At 34.7% G+C, this 13098-nt stretch overlaps 1 pseudogene; it reads right to left on the bottom strand.

Annotated features, from left to right (window-relative positions):
- Window positions 1-489: 489 nt before the first annotated feature.
- Window positions 490-1529, bottom strand: LOC145106127 (protein GOS9 pseudogene; annotated as a pseudogene).
- Between the last annotated feature and the right edge of the window lie 11569 nt (window positions 1530-13098).

Below are 13098 nucleotides of genomic sequence, written 5' to 3'. Positions count from 1 at the left end.
TAAACTGAAATTTTTCTGAAAAACGGGACCAAAATTGCAATTTTTCTAAAAAACAGGGGCCAAATTGCACTTTCCGGAAGAACAGGGGCTAAACTGCAATTTCCAGAACTTTGGTCAGCTGCTGACGTCACTGCTGATGTCACTGCTACAGTGCTTGCTACAGTGTCGTCTCTCCGGCGAACCCTGGTTTTTCCGGCGATTTTTCCGGCAGATTTGACCAACTTTGACCGGTGATTTGGAGGCCTTCCGGTGGTCAAAAAATTTAAAAAAATATATTTTCGGAATCCTCAGAACGAGACCTTTCCAACGGTGTACTCCGAAATTGTTTTTGAGACAAAAAAATTTCGACCAAAAAACAGAGAATGCTTCCCCGGAGCTTAACCAAGCTCTGATACCACTTGTTGGGGTTGAAACACACTTTTATTCAGAACTAGAACAAAAGAGAAGAGCTTACACGCTCAATATTACAAAAAAAAGAAACAACCCTCTAATACTCACTCTAAGTATTACACACTACACTCTCTGTTTGTGGTGTCTTACAACTGAGGTTAGAACCTCTATTTATACTTAAACAAGCCTACAATTAGTACTGCTACCATTTATTGTGTTCATTATGTGAACATACGAAGTTGTCATTTGAGTTCTTATTGTCAACAAAGGAGGGATTCATTTGTCAACAAAAAAGGATGATACAGCTACTCATGGCAGGTTTACACTCACACTCAAGGGAAGTAGATTGAAGAATGACACTGAAAGAGTCGATGTATGCTCCATAGTTTCCACTGAATCCACAAAAGCTACCCATAGCAACAGGCAGTGAGAAACTAGTCCCTTGGTTTGTGCCGTATGGCCCATAGTTCTTTCTGTTGGTAAGGAAAGACAATGATGTAATCACAGTGTAACGCTCATATACTCCCACAGTCCCGGTAATCCCAATGAAGTGCTCATCGTCAACAAGTGTAAGCTGAAGATATACCCAAATAATCGATAAATGATGTACGATAAAATTACAGAAAAGTATGATACATATTAAGTATTTAATATGTAACAAAGCTCACTTACCGTATGAGCTGAACCACCATCACCTCCATATCTTTCTGAGTATTTTTGGATACCTTGATGATCTATGTAGGTGAACCTGATAGAATCTACACACCCAGAGGCGCTGATACAAATTTGTGAAATTCTACCGTTGGGGATGAATGTCCAGGGCTTAACTCCACCGTTACCTCCCCATGGACCGACATGTATTTTATTGCTTGCCTGAATATAGAGCCAAAATAAAATATAACTAATGATCGATGTACATCATTTCCTCGTTGTTAAGATATTCTTCACAACCCCAATATTCGCTAATATGGTGAAAGAGTATACCATTTTTGTGCTGAATATGTTCCCAACAGAAGATGAATGAAGAATGACACTGAAAGAGTCGATGTATGCTCCATAGTTTCCGCTTAATCCACCAAAGCTATCCTTAGTGACACGAAGAGAGGAACTAGTCCCTTGGTTTGTACCATATGGCCCATAGTTCTTTTTGTTGGTAAGGAAAGACAATGACGTAATCACAGTGTAGCCTTCATATACTCCCACAGTTCCGGTAATCCCGATGAAGTGCTCATCGTCAATAAATGTAACCTGAAGATATACCCAAATAATCGATAATGATGTTTCATAAAATTACAGAAAAGTATAGTTCCTGTTTAGGTATTTAATATATGTAACGAAAGCTTAGTTACCGTATGAGCTGAACCACCATTACCTCCATATCTTTCCGAGTGTTTTAGGACACCTTGATGATCTATATAGGTGAACCTGATAGAATCTACACACCCAGAGGTGCTGATACGGATCTCACAAATCCTACCACTAGGGATGAATATCCAGGGATTTACTCCACCCTTACCTCCCCACGGTCCAACTAGTACGCCATTGGCTGCCTGCATATGGAACCAAAATAAAATGTAATTACTATGAAGTGAAGAATATCTTAACAACGAGGAAATGATGTACAGCGATCATTACAAAATATGGTGAAAGAGTATACCATGTTTTGATCTGAATGTATTCTCTTAGTAAATGGGGAAAATTGGTGTGGAATTCACGGACCGCCATTATGAGCATGTCTATATATAGAGATTAGGGTGGGGCTATAAAGTAATGAAAGTTTAAATTTATGTACTATGATTTGGTAAATGTAATTATTTTGTATAAGATGGTTGTAGAAGATGTTAGACTATAAAGTCGTAGTACTCGAAGGTTGAATAATGTTCGCTGATATCTTAACAGTATTTTAGAAGGTTAATAATTGACATTAATTCTAACACCAATGTTTTTTAAATGGTTTGTAATTGACATTATCCTAACAACCATGCTTTTTAAATGGTTAATAATTGACATTAATTCTAACAACCACCGCCTTTTTTTTAAATTGTTAATAATTGACTTTTAATTCTAACAACCACATATTAGAATGTGTTTGTCGAAGAGACTTGCCATTGGTCGTTGGTATTTCTACAATATAGTACAGATAAACAAAGATAAAACAACGAATCAGCACCAAAATCGAAATGCAATAAGAATCCGTGATCATTTTTTTTGGAAACGGCGAATCAAGATAAAAAAAAACCAATAGCAAGGAGCAAAGGAAACAGTACAAGGAGAGCTATTAAAGAAGAAATAGATTTATTTACAGACAAAAAAAAAAGCAAAGAAGAAGGAAATTAAAAATGGGAAACAACCCCAATAAGGCCATGTTTTTCCAGATTTACCCATGTACTTACACCATTCGCCGTTTTAGTGGGGGAGGGGTGTTTTTTGTGGAAGATTTTCTCGTTACGGGCTAACCATATGTTCCACACCGTCGAATATAGGATTACGTTAAGCACCTGTCTTGTATTTGCACATTTCCCCCAAGAAGCTCCAAACTTGATGCATTCCTTTATGCCTTCAAATTGTATATCATGTAAACCACACCAATTGAGGATCCAGTACCAAACTTGTTTTGCGAAACTACACTAAAAAAGAAGATGATTTGTTGATTCGATGACTCCCCTACATAGCTAACAGTTTGGAGTTGCAGGAATACCCATATGTATAAGCGCTTCTGAAACAGGTATTTGGTCAAGATTAGCCCTCCATATGAAGCATTTGACTTTGACGACCAACATATCAATGTTTCGGTGAAATGTGAAATGATTACAGGAATCATCTGTTAGTCTTCTCATAACATTCACCATGTATGTTTCTTTTTGGTTTAAGTTAAAACGAAAACCAATTTGTGAGGAGAATTTGAACTCGTGTGAGGCAAAGAAATTGTGAAACTCGTGTAATTCTGAGAGAAAGGAATTATCGGAAGGATTGCATTTCCATTTCCATACAAAGCCATTCGCGCTTATCCTATCCGCAAGCTTGCACTTTTTAAACTCTTCCATTTGATACAGATGAGGGAAACGAGATTGTAATGGAACATCTCCACACCAAATGTCTTTCCAGAAGAGAATACGAATACAGATATTGAAACTCGGTATTAAGGAGAAGATACCATTCGGGTCAATGTTATGAGTGGGCAAACTTTTGATAACTTTAACAATGTTGCCCCAAACACCAGAATTACTTTTCCTGCATAAAAAGGTTGAAGGATGTGCTTTGAGATTATGTATACTTTCAACTACTTCCACCCACATCTGCCCCTGTTCGTTTCTAAGTCTCCGCCACCATTTTATTAAAAGTGCGATGTTTTGTGCCAATAAAGTACTAACTCCTAATACACCAGTTTTTTTATCAGCCACAATCTTGGACCAATCAACCCGGTAAATCTTCTTTTTATCTCCGTTCCCACCCCATAGGAGATGTCTTCTAAGTTTCTCTAAGGATTCAAGCAGCCCATGGGGAGCCTTGAAAAGTGAAAGGTTGTTGTCACACCCCCAAACCAAGGATGGCGGAAACGTTCGGGGGTGAAGGACTTCATGTATAGTATCACAACAACGAGTATAATAGTGCTCAAAGTAAATACAACCATCATAAATATAATTGAAAAGGTTACATCATAGTATATGTTTACATGTTTCAAAATCAATTACATTATGATGACAAAATGAACTGTTTGACGATTTAACGTCCCATCCTCAAAATGCTGTTGGTTTCATGTTTCACTGATTTCCTGAGAATACAAGTAGTTTTGAAAAGTGTCAACAATTAAGTTGGTGAGTTCATAAGAGTTTTGTTTGAGGAAAAAGCCGTTTTCCTTGTAAAGCGATAGAGTATGATTCCAGAAAATCCAATATTTTCTTTGTTAAGTGTAAAATGAATGCTCCTATGTTATGCGATAATGAACCCTAGAAAGACCTGTAGGTTCCTTCTATAATCACCCAGCGTATATAAGTTATATAAAATTTAAGTTAAATAAACCGTTGAATGTAATGGGTCTGCCCTAGGTCCACAACCAAAGAAGGAATCGGAGATAAGGCGGGCCCACCAATTCTAAGTCGATTTCAATTCAATTTTATATAACTCTAACATGTACACTTAGCAATTATAGCTGAAAACTAATAATTCTAATGATATGTAGTTTTAATACCATAAAAACATTTTGTGTAAACCCGGTACTTTGTATTCGTACCCCGTTTATATGAAAACCCGGTACTTTGTAATATACCCCTTTTTGTGTAAACCCGGTACGTTGTACTGCACCCTTGTTTGTGTAAACCCGGTACTTTGTAATGTACCCCTTTTTGTGTAAACCTGATACTTTGTAATGCACCCCTGTTTGTGTAAACCTGATACTTTGTAATGTACCCCTTTTTGTCTAAACCCGGTACTTTGTATTTGTACCCTGTTCATGAAAGTCCTTTGTAATGAGTTTGAAATGTAACTGAAACATAAACTATACCTATTACAGTTTATCAAAATGTTTGTAATGTATATGCAACCTAACTATACTTATTATAGTATAACATGTTTGTTTGTGGTGTATAAGGACCCTTTTCTATGTGAGTCGAATGTATAGCAAAAATATAACTATGTTTATCATGCCTTGTTTTGTACTATTGGTAATGATGGAGGATTCTTACAATTCAGTGAGTATTTTCTGTTATACAATTATCCCACAACAAGAAACACATGTAAAATAATAAATTTTCAAAGATTAACACTTTGCTCAACATGTTACAAAGTGTGATGCAAGTTATAAGCTGTTAACTAGTTTTTGACCTTTCTATACTGTTTTAGAAACATCATAGAAAAATCATACGAAGTTGAAAACTGAATCCGTAAATTCAGAGAGTTCACAAAATGTGTCTAGTTTATTCATAATTTTTATTATGCTTTTTAGAAGTCTTTACCTTGTGTTAAAATGTTCATATTCACAGACTGGTCCGACTTCGTTTCTGAAATGATAGGCAGTTTTGTAAAAATCACCATAAATCGTAGAAAAATCGTATGGAGATGCGCAAGTAGTCATTTTAAAGGTATGAACCTGAACTATTTGCATATTAAACAGTTTTGAAAAATAATAAGTTTAAAGATAAAGTCAACACTCCACCCATAAATCTTACCTACTAGATTTTATTCTTAGTCAAGGATTTTCCCAAAAATATAATTAAAATATGAATATTTAGGGTTTATTATGTTAAAATACGAGTTTGGGTGAAAATCCCGCGTTAAAATCACGAAAAACGGGCTCAAAACGCTAAAAATATTGAAAACCGGGTACAACTTGCTAAAATCCGAAATTCAGGGCCGGAGGTTCGGTCCTAGCCATGGGAACCGAAAGAGGATGGGAACCGAGAGTAGGGTTCGGCTGAGCAGCTTCGCATCTCGGACCGAAGGTAGTATTCTCGGACCGAAGGTAGCCTCTCGGACCGAAGGTTAAGTTCGGTTCCTTAGCAGGTTCGGTTCAGGAGGTGGTTTCGGTTCTCAGGAGGTTTCGGTTCCTTAAGGGAGGTTCGGCTCCTTAAGAGGGTTCGGCTCCTTAAGGCTGTTTTTCACGTAAACTTCCGTTTTCGAGCGGTTTTCGACTAAATTACTAGGTCGGGATGCCCCGACTGATTATAAGAAGTTGAGAGAGATTTTGAGAGAGATTTGGGAGTGAATCATATTCTTGGAGAGATTTCTCATACAGAGAGAGATTTCTCATACAGAGAGAGATTTGGGAGAGATTTCACATACTTGGAGAGATTTCTCATACAAAGAGAGATTTAGGAGAGATTTTACATACTTGGAGATTTGGGAGAGATTTCTCATACAGAGAGAGATTTGGGAGAGATAACATGAAACTATTTATTTCTAAAAGTATAGTCTTTTGAAAATGTTTAATCAGAGACTTTAGTCCCAATGTATTTATAGTTTGTATATCTTATGTGGTTCGATATACTTAGCTCACTATAAACAATGCTCTGATACCAATCTGTCACACCCCCAAACCAAGGATGGCGGAAACGTCCGGGGGTGGAGGACTTCATGTATAGTATCACAACAACGAGTATAATAGTGATCAAAGTAAATACAACCATCATAAATATAATTGAAAATGTTACATCATAGTATATGTTTACATGTTTCAAAATCAATTACATTATGATGACAAAATGAACCGTTTGACGATTTAACGTCCCATCCTCAAAATGTTGTTGGTTTCCTGTTTCACTGATTTCCTGAGAATACAAGTAGTTTTGAAAAGTGACAACAATTAAGTTGATGAGTTCATAAGAGTTTTGTTTGAGGAAAAAGCCGTTTTCCTTGTAAAAGCGATAGAGTATGATTCCAGAAAATCCAATATTTTCTTTGTTAAGTGTAAAATGAATGCACCTATGTTATGCGATAATGAACCCTAGAAAGACCTGTAGGTTCCTTCTATAATCACCCAGCGTATATAAGTTATATAAAATTTAAGTTAAATAAACCGTTGAATATAATGGGTCTGCCCTAGGTCCACAACCAAACAAGGAACGAGAGATAAGGCGGGCCCACCAATTCTAAGTTGATTTCAATTCAATTTTATATAACTCTAACATGTACACTTAGCAATTATAGCTGAAAACTAATAATTCTAATGATATGTAGTTTTAATACCATAAAACCATTTTGTGTAAACCCGGTACTTTGTATTCGTACCCCGTTTATATGAAAACCCGGTACTTTGTAATGTACCCCTTTTTGTGTAAACCCGGTACTTTGTACTGTACCCCTGTTTGTGTAAACCCAGTACTTTGTGATGTACCCCTTTTTGTGTAAACCCGGTACTTTGTAATGTACCCCTGTTTGTGTAAACCCGGTACTTTGTAATGTACCCCTTTTTGTGTAAACCCGGTTACTTTGTATTTGTACCCCGTTCATGAAAGTCCTTTGTAATGAGTTTGAAATGTAACTGAAACATAAACTATACCTATTATAGTTTATCAAAATGTTTGTAATGTATATGCAACCTAACTATACTTATTATAGTTTAGCATGTTTGTTTGTGGTGTATAAGGACCTTTTTCTATGTGAGTCGAATGTATAGCAAAAATATAACTATGTTTATCATGCCTTGTTTTGTACTATTGGTAATGATTGAGGATTCTTACAATTCAGTGAGTATTTTCTGTTATACAATTATCCCACAACAAGAAACACATGTAAAATAATAAATTCTCAAAGATTAACACTTTGCTCAACATGTTACAAAGTGTGATGCAAGTTATAAGTTGTTAACTAGTTTTTGACCTTTCTACACTGTTTTAGAAACATCATAGAAAAATCATACGAAGTTGAAAACTGAATCCGTAAATTCTGAGAGTTCACAAAATTTGTCTAGTTTATTCATAATTTTTATTATGATTTTTAGAAGTCTTTAACTTGTGTTAAAATGTTCATATTCACAGACTGGTCCGACTTCGTTTCTGAAATGATAGGCCGTTTTGTAAAAATCACCATAAATCGTAGAAAAATCGTATGGAGATGTGCAAGTAGTCATTTTAAAGGTATGAACCTGGCCTATTCGCATACGAAACAGTTTTGAAAAATAATAAGTTTAAGATAGTCAAACCAGTCTGTGAATAAGACTCAACTTTTCTGATGAAAACTGTTGTTTGAGTTTAGTTGTGTTCTTGGTATTTTAACTTGTATCCCCCCCCCCCTAAAACTTGAAGAAAACATGAAAATATAGGGATATGAACTCACCTTGAGTGATTTCAAAATATGGATGATGAAGAAGAGAAGTGTTCAACTCAAGAACACTTAGAAGATGCTTGATGATTCGAAGATCTAACAACAAATATGACGATATTTGTGTAAGGAACTCATGATTTGAGTGAAGAAGTGTAAGGAAATCAAGTGTGGGATGAAGGTACTTACCAAAAGTGAAGGAAGAACTCAAGAACAGCCCTTGAATCTCGAGTTTGAGAGGGAGAGAGAAAGTGAGAGAAGTGTGTTTGTTCTTCTTTGAGAAAGAGTGAATAATGAGGGGAGTGAAGTGAAGATTTCCAGCCCTTTGATCTGATTATGGGCTGGTGAAATAGTGTGAAAGGACAACTAATTGACTAAGCATGGAGGAATAGTGACTGAGTATGGCCTTGGAGTGGGTGTGTGGGATTGCTTGCGTCATTATCTAAAGATAAAGTCAACACTCCACCCATAAATCTTACCTACTAGATTTTATTATTAGTCAATGATTTTCCCCAAAATATAATTAAAATATGAATATTTAGGGTTTATTATGTTAAAATACGAGTTTGGGTAAAAATCCTGCGTTAAAATCACGAAAAATGGGCTCAAAACGCTAAAAATATTGAAAACCGGGTAGAACTTGCTAAAATCCGAAATTCAGGGCCTGAGGTTCGGTCCTAGCCATGGGAACCGAAAGTGGATGGGAACCGAGAGTAGGGTTCGGCTGAGCAGCTTCGCATCTCGGACCGAAGGTAGTCTTCTCGGACCGAAGGTAGCCTCTCGGACCGAAGGTTAAGTTCGGTTCCTTAGCAGGTTCGGTTCAGGAGGTGGTTTCGGTTCTCAGGAGGTTTCGGTTCCTTAAGGGAGGTTCGGCTCCTTAAGGCTGTTTTTCGCGTAAACTTCCGTTTTCGAGCGGTTTTCGACTAAATTACAGGTCGGGATGCCCCGAGTGATTATAAGAAGTTGAGAGAGATTTTGAGAGAGATTTGGGAGAGATTTCACATTCTTGGAGAGATTTCTCATACAGAGAGAGATTTGGGAGAGATTTCACACACTTGGAGAGATTTCTCATACAGACAGAGATTTGGGAGAGATTTCACATACTTGGATAGATTTCTCATACAGAGAGAGATTTGGGAGAGATTTCACATACTTGGAGAGATTTCTCATACAGAGAGAGATTTGGGAGAGATTTCACATACTTGGAGAGATTTCACATATAGAGAGAGATTTGGGTGAGATTTCACATACTTGGAGAGATTTGGGAGAGATTTTAAATAGAGAGAGATAGAGTGAAAGAGATTGAGAGGGACTTCGTTTGCGACCTTTTTAAGTGTTTGGCTTCGTAACGCAAGGTTTGTACATCCCGTTAAGTCTCGTTATGATTGTTATATGCCCCCGAGGGTTAAGGAATAATGTTTTATCGAGTAGTTTCATCACTTGCCCTGATTAGGGTTTAGAATTTCCGAACACGTGAAAACTCTAAGTGATACTTTGTATTAAGATTTACGAGTTGTACATTAAGAAACAGAATGGAAACCCTAATATACAAGGGTTAGATGAGTTGACCGTTTTGACTTGTTGACTTTAGTTGACTTTGACTTTGCCAAAAATTGACGGTTGTCACAGTTGTATGTGCGAAGACTACTAAGAACAGATTTTAACAAGGTTAATCTGCCACCGAACGAAAGTGTGTTTGCTATAAATAAATAAATAAATGATGATCAGTCATGGTTTTTATTATGTCCAAATAATGATCACGGATTTCAATAATCCGTGATCATTACTTGGACATAATAAAAACCATGAGTGATCATCATTTATTTATTTATTTATGTTTAACTTTAAAGCCATTTAATAAGTAATTTATTTGTTAAAAGTTTTAAAAGAAAATGTTAGAACTTACTAGGTTATAACCTATGGAAACTACAGTTAACAAATTAAAAAATATTGATACTTTACACCTTAAAAGTATAATACTAAATCTAGAAAATGGTGGTACAATGCTATAATATGTAATAAAATCAAGAACATTGAGGTTTCCTTTGTACAATCTTAAAAGAGTAAAATAAAATGTTTTAATAACTTGGATTTTTAAAATTAATTTGGTAATTGAAATATAATACTAACTTTAAGATGAAACTTATTAATTATAGAAAAATTACAATGTCTTATTTCTATAATTGAAACATAATACTTTCAAATTTCCAACTACCATTTCTTTTATAACATACCGTAATATACCACCAAAGATGATCAATACAATCTCTTAAAGAAACAAAACCAAAAGATTCAGTACCTAATAGCTACAAGAAATAAACTCATGAATAAAGATTGTTATTTCTTGTATTTAACCTTAACCCAATTTTTTCAATTACACACAAACAAACACATCAACACATACAACCATGAAGACACCAACAACACTCGACACATAAACAACCATTTAATAATATGAAATAGACAAATAAGCTTCCAAGGTTCTGTTACTATTTGACAGACTTGAAATCCATTCATCAATGTAGTAACAATGTTTGCAAACTGTAAATACCTCTCTTTAACATTGTAAAAGTCAAGAAGGTGTGACATGGATCAACTGCTAGGAAAATCGCTAAAATTCTTACAGGGTGGCATTCACATAGCAACTCATTGTAAAATTAAGGCCAAACTGTCATAGAAAAAAAATACAAAAGCAAAAAATTAACACAAAACAATAAGATTTAAAACGCATAGTGAGTAATAAAGGGAAAAGGTATTCTTTTTAGTATATAAATGCCATTTCAGAACCTTACAGTGTAGACAATTAGCGAGAAGGTAAAGTTGGATCATAATTGTTAAAGAGAGCAACATCTAATAAATGACATGTAAGTTACAAATGAACAAAACAACTATTCAAACATAAGCATTATGAAAATCAAGAAATTAGATTGGGAGAACATCAAAAAGAGATATGATTGCATACCAGCAAAACCAAGATGTTGAATCACCAAACAACTGGTTATAGAAAAATATATTACCCTAGAAATCCATCAAACAGTTTGTGTGCAATGTGTATTAGAAGAATCTGAGCGAAGTTCAGTTCCTAGTTTACTCCCATCACCTTACCTACAAATCGTCACATATATTAATTGAAATAAGAAAACAAATATTGAAAGCAAGCAAATGAATCATATGGAATTCAAATAGTTTAAAATCATGCAAAATTAGTTATCCCAAGAAGTTGTAATTGAATTTGGGATATGTAATCTTCAAACTACAAAATATGATACCCTCGTAATAGAAAACTCAAAATATATTTTACTTATATTAACAATTGAGATACCTAACAACCAAATTACTTAAACGTGTTCACTTCTAGGACTCATAGTTCGAAGAACTTACTTTTCAATGAAGAAAATTGTTTAAAATAGAAGAATTGGATCATATCCTTAATTTCAACTGACCACAACTATGGAAAATGTTATTTACCCAACAACTTGATTAATACAAGAACCTTACCTTCATTATCATTAATAGCTTCTCTTTGTTGTCATTATGAGTTACTTCAACCATCCAAGTCTTTACGTTTCATACTTACACAAAGAATACACCATCTATTCTCCAAGAAAATAGATAGTAAATGTAGCAAAATATTCTAACAACAGGAAATAAACTACTAAATATTCTAGTGTAGAAATCAAATAAGTGCATTAAAAGAGCACAAAATAAAATTGAAAGAAACTTATAAGTCCTTGTTGGGTTTTCAAAACTCAGTTCTCTAATCAATAGTTACCTTAAATCTTGGACACCACCTCAGTAGTACAAAACACATTTTTTTGAATCCTACAAAAATTGAAAATACACATAATAAGGATAAAAATAAGAGAAAATAAATAATATTGTAGATTATAAAGCTTTTTGTTTTATGGATATAAGAAAGCTGTTATACGAGGCAAAAACTAAAATATTATAAAGCTTCGTTCCAATCTAAATTCACAGCTTGTAAAGTCCAACTCACATCTAAAGAGAATTGGGCATTCGGAACTCTGAGATATAACTTTAAAGGGTTAATCATTGAGGGCACTTTGACCATATGATACCTAAACTCTAGAAAGACTAGGTGAATTAACCTAATCACGATCATTATTATTAACCATCTTGATACTTGAACCCAAGGATATCATATGGGTATCTAAGAAGAAGAAACACCAATTCTCTTCAAATCATAGATGTAGAAAACAAATTAGGACACGGTTATAGAAAGAATCGAGAAGACTTTGAGAGAAGAAGCCTTTACTAAATTGATTTTCAATGGTACGAAAAAGCAAGATCTTGGTTTTGGAATCTTGTGATAGTGAACCTTACAAACATGAACTCTAACCCTCAAAGCCATCTTCTTTCTATAACTCATGGTGTTGGCAGGTTGTCTTTCAAGATGATACCTTCATATGAAATAATTACAAATTTTTAGGGTTGTTAACCAAGAAAGAACATATCATACCCTTTACATTCTAAGATATATTCCTCACTTTTTTAATAAAACTAACAACCGATAACCTATTTTATAGTAGGTAGCTTTATATCAATGTGGGTAACTAGCTAGGGTTATGAACATCAGAAGCTCCTCTTTCTAGTGGCAATTTCCCCTTACAATAACATAGGCTTCATATTTTCTTTTAAAATATTAGTAACGGTGGAAATGAAGATCTGGAACACAGCCGGCAAAATCAAAAAACCTATTTAAATAAAAAATCCCAAAATAGATCGTTTCATAAATCAAACTCAAATAATCGAAGCATTAGAATCTTTTTTCCTTCAAATCATGCAAGTATTTTATGGAAATAAGAAAACATTTATTATATCCAATAAATACATAAAACAAAACACTTAACGTGCATCAAAAAAGTAGATGAGCAATAGGAACCTTAGAAATAAGTCCACTGTGTTTATGAGTAAGAGAGGTATCACGCATGC

The sequence above is a fragment of the Lactuca virosa genome, chromosome 4 (assembly GCF_052849685.1).
Source record: "Lactuca virosa cultivar CGN04683 chromosome 4, Lactuca_virosa_CGN04683_v6, whole genome shotgun sequence".
Taxonomy (NCBI): domain Eukaryota; kingdom Viridiplantae; phylum Streptophyta; class Magnoliopsida; order Asterales; family Asteraceae; genus Lactuca; species Lactuca virosa.
Note: the sequence above shows the minus strand (reverse complement) of the source record. Positions and strands in the feature narration are given on the sequence as shown.